The 17,001-nt window shown below is 39.8% G+C and overlaps 1 long non-coding RNA gene across 4 annotated transcripts; it reads left to right on the top strand.

Moving 5' to 3' along the window:
• Window positions 1-509: 509 nt before the first annotated feature.
• LOC119331122 lies at window positions 510-14,959 on the top strand. Of its 4 annotated transcripts, none has more exons than XR_005160390.1 (6): window positions 510-923; window positions 1,257-4,193; window positions 4,286-4,426; window positions 13,371-13,497; window positions 13,742-13,910; window positions 14,261-14,959. It is a non-coding gene; the product is annotated as an uncharacterized LOC119331122 (long non-coding RNA). The 4 variants fall into 4 exon arrangements; XR_005160391.1 differs by having other exon boundaries at window positions 4,286-4,403; window positions 13,371-13,486; XR_005160392.1 differs by lacking the exons at window positions 13,371-13,497; window positions 13,742-13,910; window positions 14,261-14,959 and having other exon boundaries at window positions 1,257-2,436; window positions 2,542-4,193; window positions 4,286-4,517.
• Window positions 14,960-17,001: the final 2,042 nt, after the last annotated feature.

The raw sequence follows: 17,001 nt of genomic DNA on the forward strand, positions 1-17,001 counted from the left end.
CTGTCAGTTTTTATCCCGTTTGGACTACGTTTGATATGGATTTTCTGCGAAACAAAAAACATGCAACAAACAGGAACTGACACTAGGCACTGGATCAATATGTTAGTCTCAAAAATAATATAAAAAATTGCCAAAAGTATATGAAAGTTGTATAATATTGACATGAAACAATAAAAAATTATAGATACGATGGAGACGTATTAGCTACAAACGATCCCCTATCTCTACTCCTAAGGGACGATTTGGTAGTCTCCGTTCCACAGTTTATTTTTGTCCCACCTTTTTCTAGTTTATTTTCGTCCCTGCTCCCACCTCCCAGGTAGTCCCCTCCATGCCAAAAAAAAAATCAAACCAACCCACGTTACTAGGGAGCGATGCCTCCAGGTACTCCCCTCCATGCCAAAAAAATGGACGAAAATAAACCGACGAAAGAAAACCAGCGAAAAAATCATCTTGGTCTGGCAACATGTGAATGAGAAAGCGAAGCCTCCAGGTGCCCCCGAGCGACGCCACACCAGATACCTTCACTGTCGCCCTCGCACATCAAGCCCGCACCCTCGCCGTCTCAGTCACCGCCGCCCTCACCCTCGCAGTCGCTGCCGATCCCCTTCCCCCATCATCCTCCCTCAAGCGCTCGCCGCAACGACCGTGAGTGTGGCTGCTCCTCGCCCATTCTCTGGCAACCGTCCCCTCCCCGCTGCCTCCGCCGACGCTGGATAGAACGAGGTGGGTTCAACCAGTAGAGCCCTGGGCGAGATCGCGTGCGAGTGGACGGAGTAGGCGCTGGTGGTCCTGGTGAACCATGGGCGGAGTCAGAGCAGAGAGTTGGGGTGTAGGAGATGAGGAGAATGGGGTAGGCTTCATGATGGAAGGAGATACGACGGCAAAGAATGTGGAGGTCGGGTGTTACATGGAGGCGCATGGTGAGCACCACACGCAGATGTTCCTCTTAGCTTCCTACCTCTTCCCTGCTGCCCTAATTTCCCCCTACGACTCAATCATGCCTCAAGCTACTCTCTAATTTTTGGAATTTGCATTGTGGTATATTCTGAATTCTTGTTTGATTACAATGAAAGAAGTGGAAGAGGATCTGCAATTGTGTCGGGGTAAACTTTAGTGATGTTGTTGTTTCTTTTAAAGATCTTCTTTCTTTCAGCACTACAAACTTCTCAAGCAAATTCGTGTGATTTATTTATTTGATTCATAGGTTGTAATCTATTTGAGGTCTGATTGTGCTTTCCTGATCTAACTTACAGTGCAAGTACAGGCCCGGCCCTGAGGGGGGGCGAACGGGGCGGCCGCCCCGGGCCCCCAGGTGCCAAGGGGCCCCCAATTCTTCTCTGATTTCCTGCCCAGAACGCCGAGGTGCACCTGCAACCTTTTCCCTGATTTCCTGCCTTCCTTTCTTCGTGCTTCTAGTATACGATTGATGGTCCTTCCAATTAATTAATAGAGCAGTTATTGGATGCGGTTAATTAGGCACGGTTATGGAAACAATCCGCTCTTAGTTTCCTTACTTAATCTTTCCGTGAAAAACACCTTCCTTAATTCAGAAGCCGAAAGTTGTGCGCCCAATTTTTTGTGAGAAAAACAGGACTGGTGGGAAGCGACAATGATACGGACGGCGAGAATAGATCAAGATCGCGAAGCTTGATATCCATCTACTACTATGCATGCATGGTGCCGCCTCGGCTCGGAGCAGTTAAGTTTCATCCGTAACTTGTCCATAAGTGTAGCATTTTTGCAGTCGCTGCCTCGGACGAGACCACACTGACTCGGTGGGAGGCTAGATCAATACTGTTAGGATACGATGACAGTTACAGAAAAGAAGGTATGTCTCTAATCTCTATTTTTATAGGTAGTCTGTATGTATGGCCTAGGAAATTTTATCATGATAGTTGATTAGAAGTATGAATGATCATCGACATGCCCTCTGCGTTGTTGCAATTGGAAACTAACAATTGATTTATCAGTATTGTTAACGGATAGATATCATTCGGGTTATTATTTTTTTATATGGAGGATTAAACTAATCCATATAGGGGCTATACATAATACAATCTGACATCTAAATGGATGATAACGTGAGTGATCATTGGCATTTAAATTATTCATTATTCTAGACGAGGTGCCAGTTTTTTCTACAGCTGATTAGGATGAAAGAAATTATAGGATAAACATAACAATAAAGCTACCAGATATATTGCTAACGAAGAGACTTAAACAGGAACATATTGTATAAATAGTAAAAAAGAAAGAGAAACATACTGTATTTTCTTTGACTAGCGATTCAAAATATTTTTGGAAATACATACTTTTGTTTATATTAAGGGCCCCTAGGTTTAGTTTTGCCCCGGCCCCCCAAAATGTCAGGACCGGCCCTGTGCAAGTAGTCCATTTAACACCAGTTTAGAAGAAAAAACTATATTCATCCAGGTGATGCCATTCATTTGCTAAGTGCTTCTGAATTTTTGTTGTTCTAATGCATTTGCTTCTGAATTATGACATGTGGATTTGTTTTTTAATCTGTTTATGTGCAAGGTCATGTAAGGAGAGCAAGGATCCTTGGGAGATGCTACTCTAATTTTTTGCCATTTAGATGACACTATTGATCACAATCTTGTTATGGCTGAAACAATTGCCTTGCATCATAATTTTTTTGAGTTAATTAACAGGGATATAATGCCGAATACTTGGAGCACACTTTGTTATTAGTACAATGCAGATTGATTGTGCAATTTGTGAGTAAGAGCACATTTAGATGGAAGTGGTGGTAACAGAATAGGAGTACTAAATATGTTATGTGTGTTTTGTACAAAACTATTTCCCTTCTGTTCCATGTTTTGGTCATATGCAATCATCCACCACATCAGTATCGCTAGCTGCACGATTTGATCTATTTTCATGATGCTCAATTGGAATCTCTCTGCATTTTGTCGAAAAACGGCTGTGTAAGCTTTTGATTAACCTGTAATAGTTAGCTTGTCTTGTATCTATTTGATCAGTTTTTCCAAAAAGTACGAACACACACATTGTATAAATTTTACATGGATTTACATGATGGGCAAGTAGCCTTGGTCTCCTGCCTCTTCCATTTTCATATGGTATATATAGTTCTAAATTCAGTTTAACATGAATCTTGATAATACTTTGTTGAAGTCGAAGTAGGAATTAGGGCCAGGTAGAATTAAATTGCAACTATTAGCGTAATTAGCATTGATACCTCTGTCAGAGGTATTCTAAGGATTTGGCATCAAGCACTAATTATGAAGATTCAGTTTTCATTGTGCCCACTTGACGTTGTCAGCGATATCCTTTATGCCTTACAATCCATGTTGTTGTATTCTTTCTTACCACATCCATTGTGTTGTTTTGTTATGCTAAATTAACCACAGGATCGGGAGTATGCTATCAGCAAGATCCTTTATGCCTTATAATTCAGGTTGTTGTATTCTTTCCTACCACGTCCATTGTGTTCTTCTGTTATGCTAAATTAACCACTAGATCAGGGGGACAGCCACCCAGTAACTCTTCCTTATCTTCCCTCTCCTCTCTTAAACTTTCTATGGTTCTTGGTTTGATTCTCAAAGAGCTCGAACTCGTCTTGAGTTTTTGATTATGACCTTCCCTATTTTGTTGCTACATATTACTGTACTAATGTCTTGTGTAGCAAATATTTACTAAGATGGGATAATAGGTATACTAGTTTTCTAATTCACGACTTCATGTGATTTCTTCCTGGTCTATGTCAAGTCAAGTTATTTTTGTTCTGAATAATTTACTAACACAGTGCAGGTTCATGTGCATAGCAAGTGTTAAAAAAGTCTCAATTATCTGCATGGTATATCTATTCATTATCTTTTCCAGAATGAAGTGAGGTATGGTCCGGATCAATGAACTCGAGAGGCGGCAGTGGATCCCTAGGTTTTTCGGTTTCTGAAAGAGAAATTTGTTTTGGCTTTTTTCTACACGCATACCGTCAATAATGGAGAATCATGTGCAGGAAGTGAGATTTGAGAAGCACTAGGGTGCGACAGTGGAGGAAGTAAAATATATGTCGGAGACGGCCATGATGGCATGAATATGAACCGTCCGGTTCTGAGGGGCATCGAGAACATCATCAGAGCCCCTCAACAGCACCTGGTTCTGAGCAAGAGGGGGCTGGTCAGCATGTTTGTGACATGTTCTTCCATGTAGTTAACTACTATTCAAACCTTGGTTTTCTGGAAAGTCAATGCATTTTTAATAGTAAGTGATTTGTGATTCTTCCATGTTTTTGGCTTAGGTGCATATTTTCACATGACTCATGCGCGGAGCTAGCGGGTCTGAGGATTGAGCTCGTGCCCAAGCAGTAGAGCGAGGGATACTTATGAAACATATATGTTGTGCCAATGCATCGTTAGGTGAACATCTTTCTATTTCACAGGTGATTTACTTTCTTGACTTGGTGTGGCATCTGTAATTACACAAGTGTGTTGGGTCATATTGAAATAGTGTGGATAGATCAATTTTGTTTATTCAGATCTGTCATAAATTGTCATATTGAAAGTTAGGAGGCTCACTCGTGTAGTTTTAAAATAGCAAGTAGGTCTCCTTGGTATACTCAATACCCGACAGTGTTTGCAATGCAATAGTTGGTCAAATACTGGACCTGGATGTTATACTCATGTAGGAGTTTACGTCTATTGCTACCTCTTGAGCATTGCGTTGGTTTTCCCTTGAAGAGGAAAGGGTGATGCAGCAAAGTAGCATAAGTATTTCCACAGTTTTGAGAACCAAGGTATCAATCCAGTAGGAGGCCACACGCAAGTCCCTCGTACCTACACAAACAAATAAGAACCTCGCAACCAACGCGATAAAGGGGTTGTCAATCCCTTCACGGTCACTTACGAGAGTGAGATCTGATAGAGATGATACGATAATATTTTTGGTATTTTTATGATAAATATTAAAAGTAAAGTTTCCAAAATAAAAGGTAATAGAAATAACTTGTTGATGGAAGATTAATATAATGGAGAATAGACCTGGGGTCATAGGTTTCACTAGTGGGTTCTCTCAAGATAGCATAAGTATTACGGTGGGTGAACAAAGTACTGTCGAGCAATTGATAGAAAAGCGAATAATTATGAGAATATCTAGGCATGATCATGTATATAGGCATCACGTCCGTGACAAGCAGACCGACTCCTGCCTGCATCTATTAGTATTACTCCACACATTGACCGCTATCCAGCGTGCATCTAGAGTATTAAGTTCATAAGAACAGAGTAACGCATTAGGTAAGATGACATGATGTAGAGGGATAAACTCAATCAATATGATATAAACCTCATCTTTTTATCCTCGATGGCAACAATACAGTACGTGTCCTTTCCCTTTCTGTCACTGGGATCGAGCACCGCAAGATTGAACCCAAAGCTAAGTACTTCTTCCATTGCAAAAAAAGATCAATCTAGTAGGCCAAACCAAACTGATAATTCGAAGAGACTTACAAAGATAACCAATCATACATAAAAGATTTAAGAGAAGAATCAAATATCGTTCATAGATAGACTTGATCATAAACCCATAATTCATCGGCTCTCGACAAACACACCGCAAAAAGAGTTACATCAAATAGATCTCCAAGAAGATCGAGGAGAACTTTGTATTGAGATCCAAAGAGAGAGAAGAAGCCATCTAGCTAATAACTATGGACCTGAAGGTCTAAAGTAAACTACTCACACATCATCGAAGGGGCCATGAGTTAATGTAGAGGCCCTCCATGATCGATGCCCCCTCCGGCGGAGCTTCGGGAAAGGCCCCAAGATGGGATCTCTTGGGTACAGAAGGTTGCGGCGGTGGAAATAGGGTTTCACGATGCTCCTGGATGTTTTCGGGGTATATGAACATATATAGAAGGAAGAAGTAGGTCGGTTGAGCCACAAGGGGCCCACGAGGGGGAGGGCGCGCCCAGGGGGGTAGGCGCGCCCCCTGCCTCGTGGCCTCCTCGTTGGTTTCTTGACGTCCACTCCAAGTCCTCTGGATCACGTTTGTTTCAAAAATCACGCTCCCGAAGGTTTCATTCCGTTTGGACTCCGTTTGATATTCCTTTTCTGTGAGACACTGAAATAGGCAAAAAAAACAACAATTTGCACCGGGCCTTCGGTTAATAGGTTAGTCCCAAAAATAATATAAAAGTGTAAAATAAAGCCCATTAAACATCCAAAACAGAATATATAATAGCTTGGAACAATAAAAAATTATAGATACGTTGGAGACGTATTAAGCATCCCCAAGTTTAATTCCTGCTCGTCCTCGAGTAGGTAAATGATAAAAACAGATTTTTTGATGTGGAATGCTTTCTAGCATATTCTTCAATGTAATTTTCTCTATTGTGGCATGATTATTCAGATCCGAAAGATTCAAGATAAAAGTTTAGACATAAAAATAATAATACTCCAAGCATGCTAACCAAGCAATTATGTCTTATCAAAATAACATAGCCAAAGAAAACTTATCCCTACAAAATCATATAGTTTGGCCATGCTTCATTTTCATCACACAAAATGCTCTCATCATGCACAACCCTGATGACAAGCCAAGAAATTGTTTCATACTTAGCCTTTTCAAACTTTTTCAAATTTTACGCAATATATGAGCGCGAACCATGGACATAGCACTATGGGTGGAATAGAATATAATGATTGAGGTTGTGTGAGAAGACAAAAAAGGAGAAAGTTTCACATTGACGCGGCTAATCAATGGGCTATGAAGATGCCCACCGATTGATGTCAATGCAAGGAGTAGGGATTGCCATGCAACGGATGCACTAGAGCTACAAATATATGAAAGCTCATCAAAGAAACTAAGTGGGTGTGCATCCAACTTGCTTGCTCACGAAGACCTAGGGCATTTGAGGAAGCCCATCATTGAAATATACAAGCCAAGTTCTATAATGTAAAATTCCCACTAGTATATGAAAGTGACAAAATAAGAGACTCTCTATCATGAAGACATGGTGCTACTTTGAAGCACAAGTGTGGAAAAAGGATAGTAACATTGTCCCTTCTCTCTTTTTCTCTCATTTTTTTATTTGGGCCTGCTTTTCTCTTTTTATGGCCTCTCTTTTTTGTTCATTTTTTGTCCGGAGTCTCATCCCGACTTGTGGGGGAATCATAGTCTCCATCATCCTTTCCTCACTTGGGACAATGCTCTAATGATGATCATCACACTTTTATTTACTTACAACTCAAGAATTACAACTCGATACTTAGAACAAAATATAACTCTATGTGTATGCCTCCGGCGGTGTACCGGGATATGCGATGAATCAAGAGTGACATTTATGAAAATTAAGCATGGTGGCTTTGCCACAAATACGATGGCAACTACATGATCATGCAAGGCAATATGACAATGATGATGCGTGTCATAATAAATGGAACGGTGGAAAGTTGCATGGCAATATATCTCGAAATGGCTATGAAAATGCCATAATAGGTAGGTATGGTGGCTGTTTTGAGGAAGATATAAGGAGGCTTATGTGTGATAGAACGTATCATATCACGGGGTTTGGATGCACCGGCGAAGTTTGCACCAACTCTCAAGGTGAGAAAGGGCAATGCATGGTACCGAAGAGGCTAGGAATGATGGAAGGGTGAGAGTGCGTATAATCGATGGACTCAACATTAGTCATAAAGAACTCACATACTTATTGCAAAAATCTACAAGTCATCAAAACAAAGCACTACGCGCATGCTCCTAGGGGGATAGATTGGTAGGAAAAGACCATCAATCGTCCCCGACCGCCACTCATAAGAAAGCAATCAAAGAACACCTCATGTTTCAAATTTGTCACACAAAGTTTACCATACGTGCATGCTACGAGACTTGCAAACTTCAACACAAGTATTTCTCAAATTCACAATTACTCAACTAGCACACCTCTAATATTACCACCTTTATATCTCAAAACAACTATCAAGCATCCAACTTCTCTTAGTATTTAAAATTTATAACCAAGGCAAATTACCATGCTGTTCTAAAGGACTCTCAAAATAATATAAGTGAAGCATGAGAGATCAATTATTTCTATAAAATAGTACCACCGTCGTGTTCTAAAAGATATAAACTAAGCACTAGAGCAAAATTATGTAGCTCAAAAGATATAAGTGAAGCACATAGAGTATTCTAATGAATTCCGATTCATGTGTGTCTCTCCCAAAAGGTGTGTATAGCAAAGATTATTGTAGTAAACTAAAAATCAAAGACTCAAATCATACAAGATACTCCAAGCAAAACACATATCATGTGGTGAATAAAAATATAACTCCAAGTGAAGTTACCGATGGACAAAGACGAAAGAGGGGATGCCTTCCGGGGCATCCCCAAGCTTAGGCTTTTGGTTGTCCTTGGATTTTACCTTGGGGTGCCTTGGGCATCCCCAATCTTAGGCTCTTGCCACTCTTCGTTCCATAATCCATCAAATCTTCACCCAAAACTTGAAAACTTCACAACACAAAACTTAAACAAAAAATCTCATGATCTCCGTTAGTAAAAGAAAACAAACCATCACTTAAGGTACTGTAATGAACTCATTCTTTATTTATATTGGTGTTAAACCTACTGTATTCCAACTTTTCTATGGTTCATAAACTCTATTACTACCCATAGATTCATTAAAATAAGCAAACAACACACGAAAAACAGAATCTGTCAAAAACAGAACAATCTGTAGTAATCTGTAGGTTTCGAATATTTATGGAACTCAAAAAATTCTAAAATAAATTTCTAGACGTGAGGAATTTATCTATTAATCATCTTCAAAAACAATTAACTAAATATCACTCTCCAGTAAAAAATGGCAGCAAATCTCGTGAGCGCTAAAGTTTCTGTTTTTTTACAGCAAGATCGCAAAGACTTCCCCAAGTCTCCCCAAAGGTTCTAATTGGCACAAACACTAATTAAAAGCATAAAACCACATCTACACATAGGATGAATGAATTATTTATTACTAAACAGAATCAAAAAGCAAGAAACAAAAATAAAATTGGGTTGCCTCTCAACAAGCGTTATCGTTTAACGCCCCTAGCTAGGCATAAAAGCAAGGATAGATCTAGGTATTATCATGTTTGGTATGCAATCCATAAGTGGCTCTAATAATAGATTCACAAGGTAATTTAATTCTCTTTCTAGGAAAGTGTTCAATGCCCTTCGTTAACGGAAATTGGAATCTAATATTCCCTTCCTTCATATCAATAATTCCACCAACCGATCTATGGAAAGGTCTACCAAGAATAATAGGACATGTAGGATCGCAATCTATATCAAGGACAATGAAATCTATGGGCACATAATTCCTATTTGCAACAATAAGAACATCATTAATTCTTCCCATAGGTTTCTTAATGGTGGAGTCCGCAAGATGCAAGTTTAAAGAACAATCATCAATTTCACGGAAGCCTAGCAAATCACACAAAGTTTTAGGAATCGTGGAAACACTAGCACCCAAATCACACAAAGCATAGCATTCATGATCTTTAATTTTAATTTTAATAGTAGGTTCCCACTCATCATAAAGTTTTCTAGGGATAGAAACTTCCAATTCAAGCTTTTCTTCATAAGATTGCATTAACGCATCAATGATATGTTTAGTAAAAGATTTATTTTGACTATAAGCATGCGAAGAATTTAGCACGAATTGCAACAAGGAAATACAATCTATCAAAGAGAAATTATCATAATTAAATTCCTTAAAATCCAATATAGTGGGTTCATTTCTATTTAAAGTTTTGACCTCTACAATCCCACTTTTATCAATTTTTGCATCAAGATCTAAAAGCTCCGAATCATTGGTACGCCTTTTAACTAAAGTTGACTCATCTCCAGTCCCATCATTATCAAGATTCATATTGCAAAACAAAGATTTAATAGGGGACACATCAAGAACTTTTAGATCTTCATCATTATTATTATGGGAACTAGAAGAACACGCTTTCACAAAGCAATCTTTTTTAGCATGCATCTTAGCGGTTCTTTCTTTGCACTCATCAATGAAAATTCTCATAGCTTTGAGAGACTCATTGATATCATGCTTAGGTGGAATAGATCTAAGTTTCAAAGAATCAACATCAAGAGAATTATATCCACGTTCATAGCCAACTCATCAATCTTAGACAATTTTTCTTCAATCAAAGCATTGAAACTATTTTGCGAACTAATAAATTCTTTAATAGTAGATTCAAAATCAGAGGGCATCTTATTATAATTTCCATAAGAATTGTTGTAGGAATTACCATAATTATTAGAGGAATTACTAGGAAACGGCCTAGGATTAAAATTACCTCTATACGCGTTATTACCAAAATTGTTCCTACCAACAAAATTCACATCCATAGATTCATTATTATTCTCAATCAAAGTAGACAAAGGCATATGATTAGGATCAGAAGAAACACTCTTATGATCAAACAATTTCATAAGTTCGTCCATCTTTCCACTCAAAACATTGATTTCTTCTATAGAGTGGACCTTTTTATTAGTAGATCTTTCAGTATGCCATTGAGAATAATTAACCATAATATTATCTAGGAGTTTAGTAGCTTCTCCTAAAGTGATTTGCATAAAAGTGCCTCCCCCGGCCGAATCTAAAAGATTTCTAGAAGCAAAATTCAATCTGGCATAATTTTTTTGTATAATCATCCAAAGATTCAAACCATGTGTAGGGCAATTACGTATCATTAATTTCATCCTCTCCCAAGCTTGTGCAACATGTTCATGATCAAGTTTCTTAAAATTCATAATATCGTTTCTAAGAGTTATGATCTTAGCGGGAGGAAAATACTTAGAGATAAAAGCATCTTTGCACTTATTCCATGAATCGATACTATTTTTAGGCAAAGACGAAAACCAAATTTTAGCACGATCTCTAAGCGAAAACGGGAATAGCTTCAGTTTAACAATATCATTATCCACATCTTTCTTCTTTTGCATATCACACAAATCAACAAAGTTGTTTAGACTGGTAGCGACATCTGCACTAGAAAGGCCAGAAAACAGATCTTTGATGACAAGATTCAGCAAAGCAGCATTAATTTCACAAGATTCAACATCGGTAAGAGGAGCAATCGGAGTGCTAATAAAATCATTATTGTTGGTATTGGAAAAATCACACAATTTAGTATTATCTTGAGCCATCGTGACAAGCAAGCAATCCAACACACAAGCAAACAAGAAACAAGCAAAAAGAGATGAACTAGAAAAGATAAGGGGAACGGAAAAAGAGGGCAAATAAAAATGGCAAGGGTGAATTGGGGGAGAGGAAAACGAGATGCAAATGGCAAATAATATAATGCGAGGGATAAGAGTTTGTGATGGGTACTTGGTATGTCTTGACTTGTGCATAGCCTCCCCTACAACGGCGCCAGAAATCCATCTTGCTACCTCTTGAGCACTGTGTTGGTTTTCCCTTGAAGAGGAAAGGGTGATGCAGCAAAGTAGCGTAAGTATTTCCCTCAGTTTTGAGAACCAAGGTATCAATCCAGTAGGAGGCCACACGCAAGTCCCTCGTACCTACACAAACAAATAAGAATCTCGCAACCAACGCGATAAAGGGGTTTTCAATCCCTTCACGGTCACTTACGAGAGTGAGATCTGATAGAGATGATAAGATAATATTTTTGGTATTTTTATGATAAATATTAAAAGTAAAGATTCCAAAATAAAAGGTAATAGAAATAACTTGTTGACAAAAGATTAATATAATGGAGAATAGACCCGGGGGCCATAGGTTTCACTAGTGGCTTCTCTCAAGATAGCATAAGTATTATGGTGGGTGAATAAATTCCTGTCGAGCAATTGATAGAAAAGCGAATAATTATGAGAATATATAGGCATGATCATGTATATAGGCATCACGTCCGTGACAAGTAGACCGACTCCTGCCTGCATCTACTAGTATTACTCCACACATCGACCGCTATCCAGCATGCATCTAGAGTATTAAGTTCATAAGAACAGAGTAACGCATTAGGTAAGATGACATGATGTAGAGGGATTAACTCAAGCAATATGATATAAACCCCATCCTTTTATCCTCGATGGCAACAATACAATACGTGTCGTTTCCCTTTCTGTCACTAGGATCGAGCACCGCAAGATTGAACCCAAAGCTAAGAACTTCTCCCATTGCAAAAAAGATCAATCTAGTAGGCCAAACCAAACTGATAATTCGAAGAGACTTTCAAAGATAACCAATCATACATAAAAGATTTCAGAGAAGAATCAAATATTGTTCATAGATAGACTTGATCATAAACCACAATTCATCGGATCTCGACAAACACACCACAAAAAGAGTTACATCAAATAGATCTCCAAGAAGATCGAGGAGAACTTTGTATTGAGATCCAAAGAGAGAGAATAAGCCATCTAGCTAATAACTATGGACCCGAAGGTCTGAAGTAAACTACTCACACATCATCCAAGGGGCCATGGAGTTGATGTAGAGGCCCTCCGTGGTCGATGCCCCCTCCGACGGAGCTCCGGAAAAGGCCCCAAGATGGGATCTCTTGGGTACAGAAGGTTGCGGCGGTGGAAATTGGGTTTCGTGGTGCTCCTGGATGTTTTCGAGGTATATGAACATATATAGGAGGAAGAAGTAGGTCGGTTGAGCCACGAGGGGCCCATGAGGGGGGAGGGCGCACCCAGGGGGTAGGCGCGCCCCCTACCTCGTGGCCTCCTTGTTGGTTGCTTGACGTCCACTCCAAGTCCTCTGGATCACGTTTGTTCCAAAAATCACGCTCCTGAAGGTTTCATTCCGTTTGGCCTCCGTTTGATATTCCTTTTCTGCGAAACACTGAAATAGGCAAAAAACAGCAGTTTGCACTGGGCCTTGGGTTAATAGGTTAGTCCCAAAAATAATATAAAAGTGTATAATAAAACTCATCAAACATCCAAAACACAATATGTAATAGCATGGAACAATAAAAAATTATAGATACGTTGGAGACATATCATCTATCAAATATGATCTCAGCTTAAATGTGTCGAAAAGGTCACTATCAACATCTAATATTCAGTATCCTCCCCTAAGCTTCATACATAGTTATTATATATACTTATGCATGTTCTCTCCAGCAGTTTGAAACAATATATATGCCCCAGAGGTGAAAGCGAATGACATCATGAATCCAGTGCTTTCATAATGGATGGCAAATCTTCAAGCTTGTAATTCAGTGTTTCTATCTGCTTTGAAAATTAGAAGTAAAGAAATATTGTGTTGGTAATCTTTGCTCAGATCACCCGTGACAACATTTTAGCGATGTAATGTTGTTGTGTTTTAGTTTCCTGATACTGCTATCCCAGTATAGTAATATAGTATTTTGCAGCAAGTGCAGATGGTTATACATTTGAAACATCAACTGGCCTGTTAAGAATGTGAGAGGCCCTTGGGAGAAAAAACATATCATTTGAGATAGATCTTGGATTGAACAACCGAGTATGGGTATGCTTCCGGTTTGTACTATTCTTTAGTAATCCCTTTTCTCTTTCTTTTACGAAAATTTGCAAATTAGTAATGTGTGTTGTGCTTCTTTTATTACTTTATTTTTATCCTGTAGGTAAATGCTTCTTCGCCAAGTACAATTATACAATCTGAATATTTTAGTCACAATCAGTATTATGCCTTGTACACATTTTTGTTGCATTGTTGTAGGCTTGTAGCTGAGTTTTCTGATGATAAACTGAACTCTGTATGCAGTGGAAAGGCAGCTAGAGACAAAAAGGGAACCAGTGAAAAAGAAACTCGCACATCTAAAGGTCTCTTGGAATCTCACATTTATCAATTTATGGAAGGGGCATCCATTCATTATAATAATTTTTTAAGAGAACGGCGTGGGGCTGATGCAGCCAATGTGAACGACCACCGGGTATGTAGTGGTCCCCCCTGAATTTTTACTCTCTTTTTAGTCCTTTGTAGTGTTGTTCGATTTGGATGTGATAAATGTGCATCTCTGTTTCATTCATTCATAATTCATACAATAAGAATAGTATCTACGGATTGGCGACTAAGAAACATCGGTATCAAGCATATTAATGTGGGAAGTAGATATACAATATGTTATAAAGGAGAAGACAAGTAACCATTGGGCGTGAAAGATCGGGTTGGAATCATTTTTTTGCAATCATATGAATTATTGGATATAATTTGCTACTTTTTGACTAAATGTTGACTGGGCGGCCTTTTTATTTCATTTATAAAAGCAGCCGTACATAACAGATAGCAATAAACAAAAGGAAGAACAACACATGTACAACAAACAACAAGGTTAGCCAAGAAACAATTAGGCTCTTGGGGTCTATCGACCAAAAGCATGATCTTGGGGTGCCCGGCTTCTGTCCAAAGTGAGATCTCATCCAACATCAGATTGAAGACACTAAAAATGGTGGAACTTGAGTTGCAGAAAATTCTGGCATTTTACTCCTTCCGCGTGAACCATCGTATGGCCCGCACTAGGCAGTTCCAGCCCTTCTTCAGGGCAGCAGGTTTGGCAACGGAACTTTCCACCCAGTCTGAGAGGCAGGTGGTGTCACTGGAGGGGGCTAAAGTAGCCGGGAGATTGCAGGTAGCAGCATGAGCCGCCAAAGAGCCTGAACAAATGGGCATTGAGTTAGCAAGTGAATGGTGTCTTCATCCGCCAAGTGACACATGTGGCAAACTGGATCATGGGAGCAGCCCCTTTTCCGCACATTGTCCCTGGTATATGCTTGCTTGGCCTTCTACTGACCTTTTAGTTATGTTATGTGCTAGAAATAGTTGTAGTAGATTCAAGATTTGAAAGCTCATTTTTATTAGCTTGTTGTGTTTGTCAACTATTTCCATATTTAGAAATATCATAATTGGTTTGCTTGTCAAACATGCTTATTGAGAGATGTAATGCTTTCAAACATTAACCTGCTACAATTACGACATCAAGCTATGTCCTTCAATACTATTGTCTAATGAGATGGAGACGTCAGTGTTCCTGCCGGCTGCAGCGCGAGGCTGGTCGTGGCATGGATGGAGTCGTTGCCATCATTGTCATGTGATGGATCACTAGAAACATGACAACACTGCAGCAGCTAATATGTCTATTCTCGATCTTGGATTCATGGGATCCCAATGTAATCACTTGGGGTTTCAGCGGCTTCTTTACTTGGATGGCAAGTCATAATAGTCATTCGACTTGTCTGGCTACCGTGCTTCAGCCCTGCATGAGGGCGGTTATTTTCGATACTTCTCCAATTGCTTAACTTGACATTCAAGTTAGTGGTCTCCAATTCTAATACTTGAATTTACCTTGTGTCTTCAATAAATCTTCAGCACTAAATCCATTAACTCCATTCAAGATTTGTAAATGCTCTAAATTGATGTGAATCATCTTTTATTTCACTGCCAGATAGCACATATTTCACTTTGCGTAAATAAGAAACAATCATCTCCGTTAGCTTGAGAATCATGTTTGGATGGATAACGCCCCTGATGAGGTTATCCCTCTACTTGTAAACGATGCTGCAATACTTTTGAATGAATAGAGGAGAAGTTTATATATATAAAAAGAACATCAACAACCTCATGTGGTGTTCCTCCTCATTTTTGCCACCAACATCAACAATGACGATCAGCTCATGAGATGGTTACTAGAGTGATGGAGCCTTCACTACTGCAGGATGCTGCTAACGCGACACTTCGATCAGAGACCCTTTGAGAAATTGTGTGCAATGCCATAATCACGAACGGTGCTGTATGAAAACCGTCAGAAACGTATAAAATGTTTGCGATGACGGATGCATCAAACACGGTTCAGGTTTTAGTTGCGTGTGCGATGAAGGGCATATGGTTCAGTTCAATTAACTGTTTGCGATGAGGAGGAACAAAATAAACGGGCAGCGAGATGAAGGCGTGTGCGACACACAGCATACGGTTCATTCGGATGAACTATTTGTGATTAGGCAACACAAAAGAAACGGGCAGCCAGATGAAGGTGTGTGCGATATACAACATACAGTTCACTCGGATGAACTATTTGTGATTAGGCAACACAAAAGAAACGGTCAGCCAGATCAAGGTGTGTGGGATATACGGCATGCGGTTCTCTCGGATGAACTGTTTGCGTTGACACAAGAGTACAGAAACGGTTCAACTTAACAAGACGTGTGTGTTGTGCGATGGGATTGCATGAGGTTCACTCGGCCCTTGTCATCAGTGTGTGACCTTTATGGCAACTGTTCGCTCCCCAGGCGCCTCTTCATGTACCGTGGCAACCATCCACTGACTCTTCGCCTTTCCCTCTCAATTTGGAACCGCTGTCGCACACTAGCTCTTCCTCCCTCCTCCATTTGCCTTCACCCTTCCTTCTGCCATTGTTTGACCATCTTCTCCATGGAGGTAAGGAACAAGCCGGAAATGACCCTGTTATGCTTGCCCCGATCTGAATGATGACATGGTGGAGGAACTCATTGATCGGTGCGATGTCATCACCTCGGCTAACATGGCAGGTTCGTTCAAGACCATTCTCGACTCAACTAATAACATCATTACAAGGAACCCAAGGGTCCAGGAGCGGTTTGATCTCCCCTATCTTCTTCGTCATGACCCTGCTGACTGGCGCGGGGACGAGGGAAGCCTCGCCTTGTGTAAGTTGATGCTGCTTGATAATGATACGTATGACGTTAAGATGCCATCGCTTGAGGGCAAGGCTTGGGCAGGCGCAGATGGAGATTGGGTTGTTTATATTGGGTACAACTGCGAGTGGGAACTTGTGAATGTGTACACTCGTCACTAGGTTCCACTTCCAAAAATCTCAGACTGCCCAGAGGTTGAGCACACAGATGGTCTATGTGAGTTCAAATACGATCATGGTAACTATCATCTACGAAAGATAGCAATTTGTCGAGTTCCCAACCACTCTTGGGATTACACGAACTATGAAGTTGTTGCTATCTTCGACAAGCTTGCTGCCTTCCTTACTTCCATGCCTC

Source organism: Triticum dicoccoides, chromosome 7A (assembly GCF_002162155.2).
Source record: "Triticum dicoccoides isolate Atlit2015 ecotype Zavitan chromosome 7A, WEW_v2.0, whole genome shotgun sequence".
NCBI lineage: Eukaryota > Viridiplantae > Streptophyta > Magnoliopsida > Poales > Poaceae > Triticum > Triticum dicoccoides.